The following is a 17,747-nucleotide window of genomic DNA, read 5'->3' on the forward strand; positions in this document are numbered from 1 at the left end:
TGCTACATGCACCACGCACATTGCACCTCAACGCAGACTGAATTTCAACAGTTAGCCAAGCTTCTCTTCAAACGAAAGTGCATGCCGTATGGAAACTAAAGAAACTGAGTTCCGCCAGTGTTAATTGTTGTAAGATGTTTAATATTACATTTTGAGAATTTTTCACGATTTCGTAACAATAATTACTTCTGAAAAAAAAATCACATGAAGAGGTGGTGAATGACGAGGTAAAAATGGGATTTTATTTCTTCATTCGCTATAATTTAATAGCTGAGTTCAAAACAATTTTGTCAAAGAAAAAAAGAAAAGTAACTTGGCAGGGCAATCACTAATGCCTCGACATTTCTACTTTTGAACTAACGGTAATCCATCTGGTGCAATCCATCTAGCACCGTATCACACCTCTACCGACAATGACCTTACAAATTCTGTTTGGTGTTCGGAAGATCAAAGTTTCTCATGACTTGTTCTTTGACTGGTCATTTAATGGCTTTAATGACTTAAAACCAGGTAAAAGCGTGTGCAATATGTGTTGTTTTTTGTATGCCATTTTAAAAAATAAACAATTAATTCTTGACAAACATCAGCGTTAAGCGATTTGTGTTGTAATACCAAAGTGCACGGAAGTTATCAACTTATCAATTTTGCCGCAACTCAGTACCAGCCTAAACAATATCGATAGCAAGTTTAAGATAACCGAAACACTACGCGCGTTATGATATGTGACGAGTAAATCGATAGTTTATTTCCATAGGTAGCTGGTTTAAGAGGAATGTACCGCCTGACAGGATTTAGTTTCAGGGTCTTGAGCGGAGAATTTTCATCATTTCGCGGCATGAAAATGATGTCTTTTTGAGGCGAAAGTGATCAACGTTCGACCACAAGCGTCTCTGAAATGAGCTAAAATGGCGGGAAATAAAATGCGCACTTAGCTATGTACGTTTGTTGTCTGAGGCTTACAACGTCACAAGTAGAGGGCCTGGCTGCTAAGTCATAATCAAAATGGCGGCGTCTGTCGTCTGCTGTCTTTAATGTTGCACACTCGAAAATATGTTATGTAATCCATTTACAGAGTAGTTTTTTCCCCTTCTAGTGCTTCTGCCCCTGTGTTTTGTGGTGACGTCAACCTATCAGTATGTGAAAAACATGACTCAACTTATGAGAAATATTTTGCCTGGTACCGAAATGAAAATCTCTCAATAGCACTTGATGCGTTTTGTCTTTTGCTTATGCTTCGCACTTCTTTTACATCTCAAGGAAGGACGAGCGTATTTGTTTCAGCACATACAGAATAACAAAGATTATATAATAGGCTAGCTTTGAACGCATTTTGATTACTTAATACTCATAGTAGAGGGCAGACGCTTACATGTCGTTACCATTAACAACATTTAACTTTTTTTTATCATATCAAACAAATAGATTCCATGTTGCTGTGGGTCTGCACGATAACAGATAACAATAGATGTCAAAACGTGGTAAGAACATCAGCGCTCAGGCTGCACCTCGTATGCCATTTTTTTTGTTCTCACCACAATTTGACGTCATCTGTGATCTATTAATGAAAATAGGCACAGCAACATGGAGTATATTTATTTATTTTACGGATCAAGGAAAGGCTTAAAGAGAATTACTCTAGGAAGTTCCCGCAACTACTTGACTGTTAGTAATCCGCATTGAAAACACTCGTCTTTTAGGATTAGGATTAACTTTAAAAACCAAGGCTACCACCTTATTTACAAGTACAAATACGGAAAAAAAACATCGCTCTACGCACCAGAGATGAGAACTCTGCTAATAAGTCAAACATGGTAAACCTGCGGAACCTAGCAACTCTTTAATGACAGTTAAAATTTCCGGCCGCATTGTCCTTCATACCACATCATGGTGGCTTCCAAGTTCACTATGAATATATTTTGGTTCAAAACTCAATTTTTTCGGGCTACGTAATCGTCATGGCAACAAAACCCTTACATCCACGAAGTTAAAAATTGATTGAGAAACCCTTTTTTTGCATCGTCCTAAACCGAAACGCAGAAAGTTGGCCAATTTAAAATAAGAGAAAAAAATATTTCCAATGTGTACTCACTTCCGCAGATTACAATGTCTGCAAGGAAGATTTAAAAGCATAGAGACGTCTAACGCCGACTTCCGTATCAACAGCTCAAGGCGTCGAAAAATGTCGTGATCACTTGCTTCACCATTAACAAATTGGATACTGTATAGCATTAAACTAACACCAAGTTTCGCGCTTTCCTTTCTTCAGCCAGTTACGATGCCAAGAAAGGGAAGTACAAGTTCCCAAATAACGGAACAAATGCACGTGATGCAACGCGCTGGTCAAGAGTTTCTCTAACGCCTTAAAACGCTTGAGTAGTATAAACCTACATACGAAATTTCAATGGCAAACGAATGCCAGTTTCTTGATCAAAAAGAGGTATCATATACAGGGAGACTTCAAAGAGGAAAAGTTTTCGGGCCTGGTTTTATCGTTAACACCGGGAAGTGTGTAGTTGTCGAAGTAAACTTGCTTTCTCCTGGCAATGATCGTTGCGCTAGCTGCTATACACGCAGTTGATTAGAAAAATGTGATCGGAAAGGGCGGAGGCCCACGTCTAACAACATAGATGTATTTAAATTCTCTTGTATGTAGTTATTGCAACAATTTCAAACTGGTTCCTTATGTAACTTAGCCTTAGAGGGGCGGGTGAACATGTTACATAACTATTAAAGAAAGGTGTCATCCGTCTTGTCACGAGCGCGGGACAAGGCTGGTATATGTTCCGTAAACAAAACTCGTGTGAATTTTTCCTGAATTGCCTGGCATTTTTCTCTTAAATATTATTTAGGATGTTTTGAAGGTTCCTCGGGGAGTTGAGCCCTCTTTTCTTGCATTGTAATCAATTCAAATCGTACATTGAGAACAAATAGGACTCGATTGTTGGTGATATCGTTGTGCTTAAAGAACTTATCTGAAACACTTGCGGAAAAATGTTTTGCGGCTTGCTGGCAAGGAAAGCATAACAAACGATAATCCGATTGTGGGGCGGACATTGTTACCCTCGTGAATTGACCCCGGACAGGTCAATATGCGGGGAGAATTTGCGAAGAGCTTCACGCAGGTTTACCTTGTCAAATGTACATATACTGGCTTGTAAGGCTTCCTTTCAAAATCTAAAAACAGAGAAGAGAAAGCGAAAAGTGCACTTGAAACGGTTCTGTATAGGAGACAAGCCGCTCTCGTCACGCTAAGTGACAAGTACTTGGAATAGTTTCAGCCTAGTGTCTCCCTCTTAATTGGCGGAAATTTCACAAAGTATTCTTCAATTACAGATTTTGTTTTGGCGACAAACGGACACGTCATAGTTTTGCATTCTTTCCTTGCAAAATCTCAGTCACCTGGGCTGTGTTCCACCTTGCTGGTAGTAGCGCTCTGCAACAAGAGTACGGAGGTATTTCAGTCAAGGTAAGCGGTCAAACTCATAAGGAATAAGTCAAAATTCTTTAAGGTCACGCTTTGTTGAATCATAGCAAAAAATGTTTCACGTATCAGGTGCTAAATCTTTCATTTCTTGCAATGCAAACTCCCGGCGACGATAGGCAACCTTTAAATGTTGAGAAAATTTAGCAGATAATTCAATGTACAAGAAACAGATAGAGCAATTTTTTTTGCAGACACAGAAGTGTCTGGAATGTATAGAATATTTCAGAGATTTGACTGGGATAGCTGTAACGAAGTGCGTAGTGTAGTGAATGAATTGCCTCCCGCCCCAAGTTTCTTTTAGTTTTGCTCCTTGTCTGGGAAGGGAATTCGACAAAGAAAGCCGTGAGTACATTTTCAACAAAATTGTTCAAATTTTTACTGTAAAGAGGTTCTTTAATTTGGTTGACTTAACTGTTTTTATAGTTTCTATCAAATGCTTGTTTAGTCTTTGAATCAACTTCTTAAAGAATAATCGCTCTTAAGGATAATTTCTTTTAATTGGAACGTATTACTCCGTATAAAAACAGAAAATTTAATCGTAGCCTGTTATGATTGTACCATTGGTAAAAATTGCTAAAACTGGAAAGGAAGTGGAAAATGTCCGTCTTCGACTGCATCACAGACCCTGGTGTAATTTGTTGGTAACTAAAAACGAATAATTATTTTCTTAAAAACTACAAGAAGCTTTTCATGAGTACGGTCCCAGCCTGGTTCGCCTTTATCAGTCGATCGGTTTCGTAATCTCAAATCCGAAGTCTCTATCAACATTTCACGTAATCTCCTTTCAATGCAATTGTTCGGAATCGGTTCGACTCTCAGTCCAAGATTTTGGACTAAGTTTTACTTCGCAAACGGTCGCAAACATCAATTTGTACCAAAACGCCAAGTCTGCCATTATCATCTTTTCTAAGATATTGATCAAAATGCTTGTGGAAAAATTCCACGTTACACGCGATGGCATCATGGTTAGCGCGCGCAGCTTCACCTTCAAAGGCCTGGGTTCGAGACCACTAAGCCTCTTTCCACTAAGCCTCTGTCCCCACGCAAAAATGGGTATCAGTGAACTGCAAAGGAAACCCGTATTGGTTCAAAAAACATTTATTCTTTCAGAACTCTCTTACTCTCCCTCTCCCCCACGGGGAGTTTTCTGTTCAACGTCTCTTCCATATTTGGTAGCAGCAAGTAGAAGAGAGACATTCATTTTCCGTTTCAAACAACAAAATGGCTAGCAAGTATGCATAGGGGGATTTGCCGTCCGTTTTCATAGTTGTCTCATGTGGGATCTCCAATTCAACGCAGCCAGTTGCTCTCCTTTGCTTTTCGCAAACTGTTTGTAATTTTTATCCGAATTTGTCTGCCGGTTTTTCTGGAAGAAGGGATGTCAAAGATCAGATGCAGTGAATTTTTTATAATAAATCACTGCCATGCTTCTGTTCAACTTTTCACGTCTTTTGCATGACGTTTAACCCTTTCACTCCCACAAGTGACCAAGACAGAATTTCTCCTTACAATACCAAAACAATATCAAGCAGGCAGGTGATGAGAATAGAGATGAATATCAATCATGGGATTATTAGTTGATCCAATACCAAATTCTCTGAACTAACATCATAAGAATTGTATGGCAGATAGTAAGGAGAATTACTAATCAGATCTTGGGAGTGAAAGGGTTAAATGATTAACTTCTTACTTGATTTAAGATTATTACTTTTGCATTGCAATGATCAACAATGACAATTATCTAACCTGCGTCACATTCCACTCTGCTTGATCCGTCTAAAACTTTTTTTTATCTCCTGGTTCTAAGTGATAACATTGCTCTGCCATTTAGAAACTTTGAATCTAATTCTATAAGTTAAACCCGGTGTAAAATGTTCTTTTTAGCTCCGCGCATTTTTTACCAAGAATTTGCAAATCAATTGTAGTTAGTTCCACGATTAAGTTCATATTGCAAAAGCAAATATTAAAAATTTCCCCCCGACTTCGCCTGCTCTACCTCAAATCTTTGATCCAGAATAGATCCAGGGGTGAAAAAAAAAAATTATTTCTTTTGCAAATTATTACAACCTCTTGCTCCCAAAATGAGAGTACAAGGCAACTGTGTGCCCGGTTTGGGGCTCTAGACATCTTTAGCTGATCGGCCACTACAACTATATAACAAAAGACGTGCCTCGTAATGGTAAAGCAACGTATGTCCGGCCCGTTTAGCGGTTTGTTATCACCATTTTCAGTGGTAAACGACGATTAAGATAAAACTCTTTAAACAGCGCATTAAGCTCGACCTCTGCCTACACACGCAACTCCTATCAAAAACCACATAGCTGCATCAGGGCTGAGGTAGTCAATCAATTCAAAAAAAGTCCATTAAACAATCAGATTACGAACTCGAGATTTCTATCGCCTTATAGTTGATGAGGGAGAAGCTCGACTCGACCATCACGCAAGGAAATCAAGGTGAATAATCTGATTGTTTTAGTATAAAATGATTATACAGTGTTTCATAACTTTACAACAAGACAGACTCGTGTTTACCTTTATTTTGTTTACAACCGCGCGCACACTTTTAAGCGACTCTCCCAACTCATGAGCCACCATGGAATAGATAGCGAGAGGGGCAGCTAATTAGACTGCAGTATTTGTGAAAGAACGTGATTTGATTTATACCAAAAGAGTATAGGTGAGTCGATTAACATTTTCACTGAGATTAAAAGCTTATGACTTCAGGAATAACTGCGTGAACATGTAACTGAAAAAAAATCAGGTCTAAAGTGAAAATTTGTGATTGCAGTATCCGTAGAAGTAGGAGGGTCACTTTCCATGTGTTTCCTATTTTCATGATGCTCACATAAAAAGATTGCAAATGATTAGAGTGCACCCTTAATCGTGTTAACGAGAAAACAAAGCTAAAGCTATTGAGTTTGCCGCCATGTATTTGACCCCACTTCCGGGTTTCAACTGTATTCTTGGAGTAGACTGCGTGTTGTATTTTATCACATGAATGAATCACGCTCTAAATCATGCAAAGTGTCCATTTTAAGATCGCGGTAAAGCTGTGTCTGTCGTCGATTACGGGAGTTGAGGAGCTGGTGATTAGGAGAGTGCATCGCGTTCAAAATATATATTCCTAGTACTTTCCCCTAGACAACTCGACATTTCGTGGCGGGAGTGAATTGGTTGCATGGTGAATGGTAAAAAAGAGGGCCGTTTACGATTCAGTAATATGAACGATATTATCTACCAGTAAATACGTATAACATATTCAACCAACAGCAAGACCTTGAATAAGACAACCCTGTTTCGTGTAAGTTCGGCTACTTTTCATTGCCATTCTCTACAGAAAACAACAAGAAATAGCCAGTTTTTTTAAAAATATTTTGGAGAATGTGAACATAGAGGGTAGAAAACTTGTTTTCCTTTCTGGAATCCTAAATTTCCTCCCTTCAAACATTTAGCGTAAGATATTTCTGACGCCGTATGGCACACTTTTGTAAATGCATTCAGGCCATGGTACTATAGCAAACTTTCACGTTGCAATACACTAACAACGTTGTGAGAATCCAGCTGCCAATCAATTTGGTATTTGACTAATTACCAGGCCATCCAAAGAAGCGTGCCTGGCTCAAAGAGACCGATAAGCTGTAATCACTGTGACAACACGGAAATGACCCAATTCAAAGTAGATTTATTGAGCTGTTACAGTTACAGGATTAGTTCTGAAGATGTTATGCGGTGCGAGTGATGATATGCAATGATACCGTAAAGTTATTTGCGGGGAATGCACATGAATGCCTGTACAGGAATAATTATAGTAACATATCGAAGGTTCGAGCAAGACGGTCAATGTAGATTAACACCGAAGACTGATTTTGATGAATGTTGCATGCAGTTTCTATCACGAAAAGACCTTAAAGTCAAGTGTGTCTAAAATTGTAATTGAATTAATTCATCTATATAAAAACCCACACCTGGGCACGGTATCGGCTCAAACCGCCTTCGTCTACGCTGCGAGAGGAAACCATTTCCTTTACGTGTGGAATCTAACGGCAGTCTGCAAAAAAGATATCGTAGCAATTGACCAGTTTGGCTCAGAAGATGTGAAGCAATCAGTCAGTAAGTGAATTGTGTGCATTTCCAATGGTGTGTGTGTGTGTGTACGGCCGGCGCTTTAAGAGTGCTGTCTTGAAATTATACGTTGCAGAGCAAAACAGTCCAAATCGATATTTCTTCGCATACGGCGACGATAAAACGTATCGGTGACTGCTCCGATCGATTTTTTCTAGCCTTTGAATTTTGGGAAGCCTTAGATTCTAATATCTACACAGAAACAATCCAAAGGAAAGTCATTACGTTGCAGTCTTTATACAAAAAGGTCAGAAAACCCTGAAAAAAAATAGACGGTACATGCACCAGAGCTACTTATAGTAGACTTAAAGTCCACACTCATCGAAAAAAAAATTGTGCGACTAAATTTTTTTAACTATTGAAAGTCAAGGAGCATTGTAAGCAGTGCAAATAACTTTATGTAAATGCTTACAACGCGCAAACTTTAAGTTGAGGTTCAAAAACAGGGTTGCCATGTCGACAGAGTGGAAAATTGAAACCAACTCTTGTAGCATGTCAAACAAGATCATGTGAAAGTAGTTTTTGTTTAGAGCCTGAAAATTTAGTGCCATCTCGAACAGCATGATAAACGGTAACACGACAACATACGGCTGCCTTAGAATGGTCACACGACTCTAAGATTGTATCAACAGCTTTACAACTTAAAGCAATCTCGGACAGCATGAACAACAAAACCACATTGGATAACAACTCAGTAGCTCATATCTGAAAGGTTCCAACCGAGGTTTTATATCCAGACTTGAAATTTGAACTTTTTTTTGTACAGTTTAATCAGGGATTTTAATAATATTTTCCCATAAGCGGCTCCTAATGGAGTTAAAGGTGGCTCTGCCCGAAAAACGGGCCGTATCGTGGGCTAAAGTAGTCTGCAAACATACTTATGTCCCGTTATATCGCCTTAAATTTTGAACCCATTACCCCAGCTCGCTATCCAGTTCTGGAAAGAGACATTTGATGATCGTTCTATGGCTAATAAGACTTTTATCTTTACAAGTACATCGCTCAAAGGCCTATTGATATTATGTTAGTTTTTATGCGGAAGTATTTTACGCAAGAAATTGCTTTCCGGATTGTTGTAAGATCTCCGAACACATGGTTGCAGAGATGTGTCAGTTTTGGTTAAATCCCTACTTCTTTTTATTTTTTCGGAATAAGTCATGGCGTGCTATTACACTTACGTCATTATGACGTCATGTAAGCCTTTTCTTTGTTCCTTAAAAATCCCTGTGATGCATCACAATCACAAGCAGAGATCTGTCAGTAACTTCAATCTGGTCAGTCTGTGTAAACCTGTGTATACCCTAGGAGTCTAAAAACATTCCTTCGCTTTATTGAGCTTCTAGCTTCTTGAAGCAAAGTGTTTGGCCACAATCACGACTTCATCAGTATCGGCTGAGAATATCCGGTTAGTAACTTGAATGCAATTTAGTTCAAGCAACAAACACAATGGAAAGTTATTGTAATGTAATTTGTTAGGTTGGGTATCTTCTAAAGAGAGTAAATTAACCGCAATGACTGTTGCCACTGGAGTCTCTAGTGGCTGACATGAGCTTGTTACAAGTTTGTTTGGACAAAACGGGAGCAGAAAACTGTTTTCTTCCAGCTAAACTCCATCTCTTCAAGTGTTGCGTAGAGTTGAACTTAAAAATATGCGGAATTCGACTTTACTCACGAACTAATGATGCGCACGTTTCTCATACAACAAAGTTTGCTGGAACAGGCGATATTACACTTATAGGGCAAATACTAATTTAACTGATGAACCCTAAAGAGTGCGTATATTGTGCTGCTGGCGTTTAAAATGATAAAGGTACTGGTTCGTGGGATCCCTCTTATGACACATTGTACTGCACATATGTCAACGACTAGCCATATTGCTTTTTCGTGGGAACGACCATAAGTTAAGCAATTAAGAAGTTACATCCAAAGAATATAGGCTCAGAACTACCTTCTAAAGCAAAGTTTTAAAACAGTTACTCGCTAAAGCACTGCTTAACAATTACAGCTTAACTGTGTGATTGGTGGTACAATAGGATTTTATCTAAAGACTTAGCTAAGCATAATAAGCAGTACTACACAGACGTGCTATGTATTTGATTCCAATGACGTGTAACGCCCAGTTGGTGCAGCATTTATAGACTTTCGACTGGTGACATATGAAAGAATTGTTCCGATATGGTTTTCACTGAGATACCGAAATCAGAGGGGCTTAAGTGAGAACCATCTTGCACAGCGTGGTGAAAAAAACACTTGGGAAAGCAGTGCTTAGGAACTTTCAGTAATTCAACCCTCAGTTTGATTTCACTGTGCAGCGCATTTTGATTTTCCGTGAAAGCGCAGTATTTTTTTTCCACAAACTTTGTACCCAAGACCTGCCATGATATCTTCCCAGGGGACTGCTCCAAGTTTACAAACTCTCTTTATAACAGTACACCTCTCATAGCTCCAGAAAAACCTTTTAGTAAGTTATTAGCTCCTGAATATGTTCTAGACCTTAGCTAGTGGCATAACTTAGTATACATGCTTTTTTACTGTGGTCGATAACTTGGCCTGACCAATGTTTCGTGTTGGCAACCAGGATTGTTTACGCGAAAGCCATTGTCTGGTTAGACGTTAGTCTGCTTCCTTTCCTTTGTCTTGTGGAAGAATAAACACTTTGATAATACGATTAGCGCTTTTAAATTGTGGCGTGACGTGGTCTCCAACTAAACGAAAAGCCTTTTTTTATTTCAGGGGTTTTTATTCTTGACTCGCCGTTGTGATCAGAGCTATGCGAAAAAGATCGGCAAACAAAAACAATTCTTTCATGCTTTGGTCTAAGTTAAAGAAGTTATTCAAACAGAGAGATTGAACTAATAACAAGATTTCAAACTGATTTTAAATTAACTTAGCGCTGTGGAAAATCCGATTGAAGATTCGTAATTAATTCTTCTCTTTTGATGAGACGCCTGAAACATGAATGATCGTGGGTAATTGGTAGCGCTTTACACGAAAGTGGAATTTGTTTCAAATGTGTGCTGGCGACAGCGTTGAAATCAACACGCTGAGCCAAAAAAACAAACACATTTGCCTCTGGTGACAATTTCCTTTCTATTACACCTTGTTTACATTCTAGACTTGTTAAGAATCGTGGTGTTGGTCACCAATAGCGATAACAGGATTTAAAGTTCATAAGCTGTTTATAATTTACACGTTTTTTTTCTTTCAGCACGCGTTAATTTTCGACAACAGTTCTAAGAAGCACACGTATATTTTTTTGGACGTGAAGATCTAAGGGAGGAGGGAAGGTTGCGTGTTGCTTAATCGGAGTGGGGAGAGGGACTGCCTTGTTGCACAGACGGCTGCAGTGTTATGTCGTGCGACCTGATGGTTTAAGAATTTGCAACGGAAACACGTTTGTTGGTAAGCGCGCGCGTGTAGGTTTGAAATAATCCACGCATTACCGGCTAAGTGAAGGGCATAAATTGTAATCCTTTGAAATCGCGAATTCAATGAAACATCCTGATCACGTTCTACAAGAAAGTTATGACATAACAACTCCTTAACGTACCGAAAAACTGGAAGCCTTTCTCTGCAGTGTTTCACAAGTGAATTATTACAAAAAGAGGTTTTAAAGATTGAGGATCAAAACGTGTTTCTTAAGAAACATTCAGTCCTGTTCTGTATGTTCCCAAACGTGGCCACCAGCCAACGTCAATAAGCATCTACCTTGTTGGCAGGGCAAGGGATATTGTCAAAGAAATTAACATGCGCGCCCAGGTTTTTACCTGATTGGTTATTTAGCCTTTAAGCCTTAAACCGAAAATTAGTAACTGTTTCTAAAGGTTTCGATTCCGAGTCAGTCGGGGAGAACGTTATTTCTTGGAGTGTTCTCGTTTGGCTTTCTTTGATGTACAGTGTGAGTCAGTCGAGTTTTTTTCTCGTGCCTGGAAGTATTTATTTAAAACTTTTGGGCCTAAAATGTCTGGTTTTAAGCTGGTTAAAAATGTTTACCAAGAGAATTGACTTATCTTTTCAATCGGTGTTATGTCTGTTGATATTACCAGCTTGAGCTTCGAAAGTGTCTAGGGTCGCTTTGTTTAGTGATTGGTAAGACTCGTTACAAATGTGTCTCTTTCTCAACCAGTGACCATCGCGACTTAGTTGCACATGTTTTCCCGCCCCTAAAGCCCTTTGGGTTCTTTCGAGGTCTCATCTGATCGGTCCCTTGTCGTAGCTTGACCCAAATCTTCATTTTGAATTACTTAATCGACACGCTCACTATATGTATTTACCAAAAAGATAATAGGGCCGCGAGGATAGGGTCATGGGATGAGAGAGGCTTATGAATTTGATTGGTTAGGAAAGTGGCGGGAGTTTCTTGACTAATCACATAACGGAGTAAAGCGAATCCGAAGCGTTCTAGGCCGATTACTTTTTTGAACTCTTGAAAATAGCTCAGTCCATATGTGTACCATCTTATCCATCCTTGATGTTTTTCGACTTACGTATCATAGAACTCTGCTTAATTTTTCAACATCAAACAACGTCAAAACAAGCTGAAATAGAAGTGTTCAAGATACCTTTTCGAAACATTTACCGCATTGGGTCAGCAAAGCATTAGAAAAATTTAAGACCAAGTACAACACAGATCTGAAAATTACTGGGAACTTCATGTGTGATAAGGCTTGTTGATAGAGTACCATTAAAAAAGCCTGAACCTCGAATTGCTGTACCGTTATAGAATTCAGGGGAGCTCTTATGAAGATAAGAGTATTCACACATGAGCAGAATTCCGATCGAAGCGGCACAATGCGCTTAATTCTGGCAAATTCGACTGCGAAACCGATGACTAATTCGTTATTTTGGTACGCTGCTTGACGAAGTCCAACAACTGAAGAGTGCTTGTTCTAATCCGAGTGCTTTATCCAATTTTGTTGGTATTTGTCTTCTTATTTAGGCGATTCCCTCTTACAGCAATTATTTTTAATTCTAAACCTTTTTTTATCTACTTTCTGAGATAATTCAATCATTTCAGAACGAAGTGTTTGTCTTTCATGATACTTCCAAGTAAGTAAACAACAAAATGTTTTTTTATGCATTGTTATGGCTGGTTTCGCTTCAGATTTGTATCGCAGGGAAATGAAATAAAGACAAAAGGCTTCTAAATTTAGACTGATACAACTTGGAAGTGGATTACTCGCAAGTTAGAGGCAAATTGAGCTTAAAACATATTAACTCTTCAACAGTATTTTGCACTGACATGGAATCAAGTCATCTCTTTGGTAATGTAATCATCGGCACAAGGAAATTGGAGAAACAATCTTTTTGCAAAACAGATTATTGTAAAGCTGCGCATGACAAAGTCTGGAAAGTAATTTGTTTATTTAGCTTGCCGGTTTACGGATTATTTTCATCAGAACAAAACTACTTAAGGCGATAATCCATACGCGATGTTAGACAATGACTGTCGGGGAAACGCAAAATTTGTTTTGTCCAAATCCCACTTATAGGGGCAAAAGTGTGTCCTTGACTATAAACGAACAAGCTTTGTAGAATAAGCAATTAATTTGCTGGCTTTAAGAGGTGGGATGGCGTAAAAAAAAAAATTCATGCCTCAGCAACTATCTGAAGTACTTGAAATGTAACCGCAACCGAGATGAGCGCCCTGATACTAATGTTTGAGTACATCTAGTGGCTTGAAGCCCGTTTTGGAAGTCTTAACTTCGTACGTACATAGTTGAGGTCTTTGATGCGACTTTATGTTGGGTTCAGGAACTATGTTTCCTCCTGAAGTCTGCAGGAAATCACCACGCTCTGAGTGGAGCTTTCTAGTTACATGAAAAAATAAAGAAAAAATTCCGCAAGGCTTTCACATGTTTTGTAAAAGATCAAGAAAATTTAAACTGTGTCATTTTTGCCATTTAATCTCTAAAAGCGTTGCATCAAAGGGTGTAAGTCTGGAGTTTGTGACATATCCTTCCATTCAATTTTTTTTTGGATCCCTTCCATCCATTTAATCAAACACTTCCTGGTTTTCATACTTTTGACAAGAATCTGTGGTCATGGTCACATTTCAAGGAGTATGAAGTTCCTGCCATTTCTCGAATTTGTACAAACTAAGACGGTTTTTTTATGGCTTTTCCTGCCCTGATATCTCCAATCTTCTCCTGCACTGTCTGAAGTCGCGCTCAAAATAGACAACTTCAGTGCCCTGTTACATCTCTAAGTTCCGAAGATATCAATTCCCCGTTTTATGCAAAACATACGTGTCACTGCGCAACAAAGTTTCCTTAGAGGTAGTTTTGTTTCAGCGGTTTATCAGCTGTGAGTTCATAAAGCACTACGACGACTTCTTTATAACTCCAAAATTTGAGCAAATAGCCGTGGAAATAAAGACGTGTAAGCTACGAAATTCTGTTGAACATCTTTGCAATTCCCTTGACTTGTTATCTGATTGGCTGGCTGCCATCCAGAAAACTATAATAAGACAAACACTGTCATGAACGAAATAGTTCAGTGTACCCAGAATTTTTTTTTTCTATCATTTTTTTATAATTACGTTGTAGGGGAGAAAAGATTGGTAATTTAAATCACGAAAATTCTCGAAATTTTAGTTGAATTGCCTAAGGGATTATATGCGATACATACAAGGCTCTACTTAGAACGTGATTTTAGTGTCATGTCTTGCGGAAACTAAGGAAATTGCCTTCAAACTCGATAAACAGAGTAAAGCCCTAAAGTAATCAGTCGTTAGAGCAGAAAAACAACAAATAAGTAAGGATGAATCTGAAGGAAGAAAATTGTTCATGACGACGAGAATTAGGATGTACTGTGAATAGCCAGTAACAAAAAAAAGTCATGCAAAAATTTTTTAAGAGGAGAAGACAAAGACATGGGTTACAAAATACTCCTCCGCATTTGGGCCGTTTTTTTTCCGGTTTATCAGAGTTTCATCTATCTTCTCATCAGGACTTTCCTATTATTAGTCTGTGATCTTCTGTCGCAACACACGTTTTCAATTATCTGTTGCTATTTTGAGTGCTAGAGAACTTTCCGAGCTATCAGCAATTTGATATTGTTTCAATCAACGACCTGATTCTTGAATTGTCTCATGCGAGGGGGTCGTTCGCCTACACAAAACACAGACACCAGCAAAAAGTATGTTTGAAACGCTTATTTGGCGACTACAAAAACGTTTTCAACACGAGAGCCTTTTTGCGGGTAGGTGGAGCGCTGTTGCTTCCTGCAAGACTAGAACACTTTCGTTACCTTAGATTTACCACCGAAGCCATCAGATCAGTGGGTTTTAACTCATATTGGAAAGAGGTAAATAGTAGTTCTTGGATTTTATTCGGTTTGTCGGCAGCTTGGCTATTTTCAGCTTTCGCATTAGCATCTCATTTGACCTAAAGAACTTGAGACGTTTAACCATATTTAACAAAGGTATGCTTTGAATTTGCATGGTTTTGTGCCAAAGAAGAGCTAGAACTTTCCAGCTGAAGAGGCTGTTGCTTAACAATAGTAGGTTTCATTTGCGCATTTGATTTCTCACCTTCGTTCATAGGTGCTTTAAAATCATACCGTTTAGCTTTTTTCCCAATCAAGAAACAGCCACGCTTGCGATGAGATCTGTCCATGGCTCATCAATTTAAGTTTTTAACAACTCAACTCGTCCCCTCCGTAAAATGTCAATTGTGTTGCAGCCTGTCTTTAAATGGTTATCGCTTTCAACTGACAACAACTCGTTCAACGGCTGAAGCGTGTTCTTTGGACATCTTTATCTTGAAAGTTAAGAGATAGAAGGAAATCTTGTCCATGGGGGAAAAAATATCGCAATGAAGACGCCATGAATTTATAATTCTGAGCGCGAGCTTTATTTAGACGAGAACATTTCGACTTTTCTATCATATCGTTAAGGGAAAGTTCAGCTACGTAGTCAGAAATTTGCCTCGCAGAAATCGGATGTATGTATAACACTATCTATCTATCATTCGCGAAAATCCTGTTTGTCGATTATTCACTCTCATTTCAAAAATATATCAAGAATTATTTGTTCTGCCTTAAACGCTTAATCTTAATGGAATATCTAGATTACGTGCTCGATATAAAGATGTTTTTACCCCATTTTGTTTTAGTTGGCGTAGAAATCTCAGAAAAAACAACATCGGATGTTTAGCTGATGAAGAGCGCGGAAAAATAAATGGTCGGTAAAAAAGCTGTTTCAAAGTAACCATGATTGTTTCCTAATTGTTAAAACGTTTTTAGAAAGTTATATCTTATGATTCACGTTTTATCTCTCAATCTAACTACTGTTGTCGGATTAAACAATTATTTGAAAGGAAGAAAAAAGGACAAGAAAGACGAAACGGGCAGATACAATCAATTGAAACGTCTGGTGAATTCGCGCAAGTTTTTACGTTTGGTCAAATTACCATCACGTAGATGAACGAATCTAGATTTGATTAACTACTCGCGTTCGCGGGTGACCTACGGAAAGTGACTTCCACGCGTCTTCCACGCAAGCGTTCGCGCACGTGTCCAGAAGTATTTTAGCTATCTGGCAATGTTTTTCGAATGTTTCCGTTTTCAATGGCTCACTGTTGAGCTGGTTAAAAAAAAACTATCGCTCAAGTCACGGATAAGCCAAGTGCGCAAGGTCACCGCACGAGTAATTATGCAATCTCTTGTTAATAAATTAACAAAGGAAAACCACAGGGAGGAAGTTTAAAGAAAACAAATATAGTAAAACAAATAAATTCCCAAGTGTGGCTGTACTTTAGGTGGTTTAGTAAATTTAGCGTCACGCTAGCATTGCGGTGGTGGTGGTTTCGCTCACATTTTTTTCACAACTCGAGAAGCATCAGTGGCTGAGAGAAAGACAAAATATGCATGTTAATTTTGTGTAATCAGCGGGCTAGCAACGCGAAACTTAATACTGACGCGACAGCTAACGAAAGAAACACAAGCTGTCCAGGGTCACTTTACTCGATCGATAACACTTTGAGTTAAAGTTTAACCTTCATTTGGCGGGAATTTTTTTTTTTTTTTCCTGAAATGAAGTTTAGGAATTCTGCGCAAGATATGACTGACGGTCTATCTCTGCAGCGAGTATGTTGAGTGAAAAGTACGTAGTGGTTAGACTAAGGTCTTCGCTCTGCTTTCTCTTAAGTAACCTCTCGGAAGTGGGAAGCCTTGTCAATAGCATTTTTACTTAACTAATGTTTTGGTTTGACGCCTACTAAAGGAAAATAATTGGTGCGTCGCTTCATTGCATTTTTCTGCCACACGAGAAAAACTCAATGACTGCAGTAACAGCTATATAGCAATTTTCCTGTGCATTCGCACTAACTGTAATTTTTTTCTTTCTATTTCTGCCAACGTATTGGTCTCGGGTTTACTTTTGTTTTGCATCTGTGTCCTTTTCTGTCCCTCATGAAAAATTTAAGCCACTTAGAAGAAGGGTCGCGGTTAAGAATCCACAAGAATTTCCGGAAGACGAAGACCCTTCAATAAATAGTGATTGATTAATAATGAATCCTCTAATTAGCTCAGCTTTTGGGCCTGCCGAGCAATCAGGACGAAGAATAACCTTTTAATTACGTTATAATGCAGCATAGAACTTCAATTGTAATGAAAGGAGAATTCGGTTTTTTTCTTTAATAAATCTTTAGTCAGGGCAGCAAGAGAGAGCGATTGGTTTTTAGAAACAATACTCAGCGCTTTAAGTGAGACCCAATGAAAACAAAGTACCTTTGTCTTTCAATAATAATAGCTTTGACACCTTTCTTAAATGCTGCAAGTGAACAACTACAACTGAGTCAGTCAAAACATTGTTTGGTCGGATAAAACACTCTTGGCAGTTGTTTGCATTTAGGCGCCTGAATGCTAGCTTAGCTGGCTGAAACTTTTGGGAGATTGTCTGTGTCTGCATTTCCGGTGGAACTTTTGCACCCATGATTAACTCGCGAGTCATTAAACTTGCCGAATTAACTTGGTAAATCTGTTGAGTTGTTAAGTCTTCGGTTGAGCAGATCGGGCGCGCACACAGTCTGTGTTCACGGTTGTCAATCAAATCGCGTTCGAGGCTGGTGTCGTGTTACAGTCCGCCCGTAGCTAATTTTAGCGTAGATAACTTCACCATTAAGGGTAATTTTGTGTA

General features: G+C 38.7%; 1 protein-coding gene across 10 annotated transcripts in view; it reads left to right on the forward strand.

Annotated features, from left to right (window-relative positions):
- Positions 1-17,747, forward strand: part of LOC113687134 (uncharacterized) — a 38,378-nt gene that overhangs the window by 1,523 nt on the left and 19,108 nt on the right. The window contains exons 3-4 of one of the 10 annotated variants that reach the window (XM_089191087.1): positions 3,334-3,466; positions 10,815-11,008. The gene's annotated coding sequence lies outside the window, so the exon portion shown is untranslated. Of the gene's footprint in view, positions 1-3,333; positions 3,467-7,359; positions 7,595-8,839; positions 9,012-10,814; positions 11,009-14,689; positions 14,915-15,723; positions 15,792-17,385; positions 17,735-17,747 lie in introns of those variants that run through there. The other 9 variants (XM_089191088.1, XM_027204837.2, XM_089191091.1 and 6 more) reach the window with 9 other exon arrangements.

Source organism: Pocillopora damicornis, chromosome 13, assembly GCF_964200805.1.
Source record: "Pocillopora damicornis chromosome 13, jaPocDami1.2, whole genome shotgun sequence".
Taxonomy (NCBI): Eukaryota; Metazoa; Cnidaria; class Anthozoa; order Scleractinia; family Pocilloporidae; genus Pocillopora; species Pocillopora damicornis.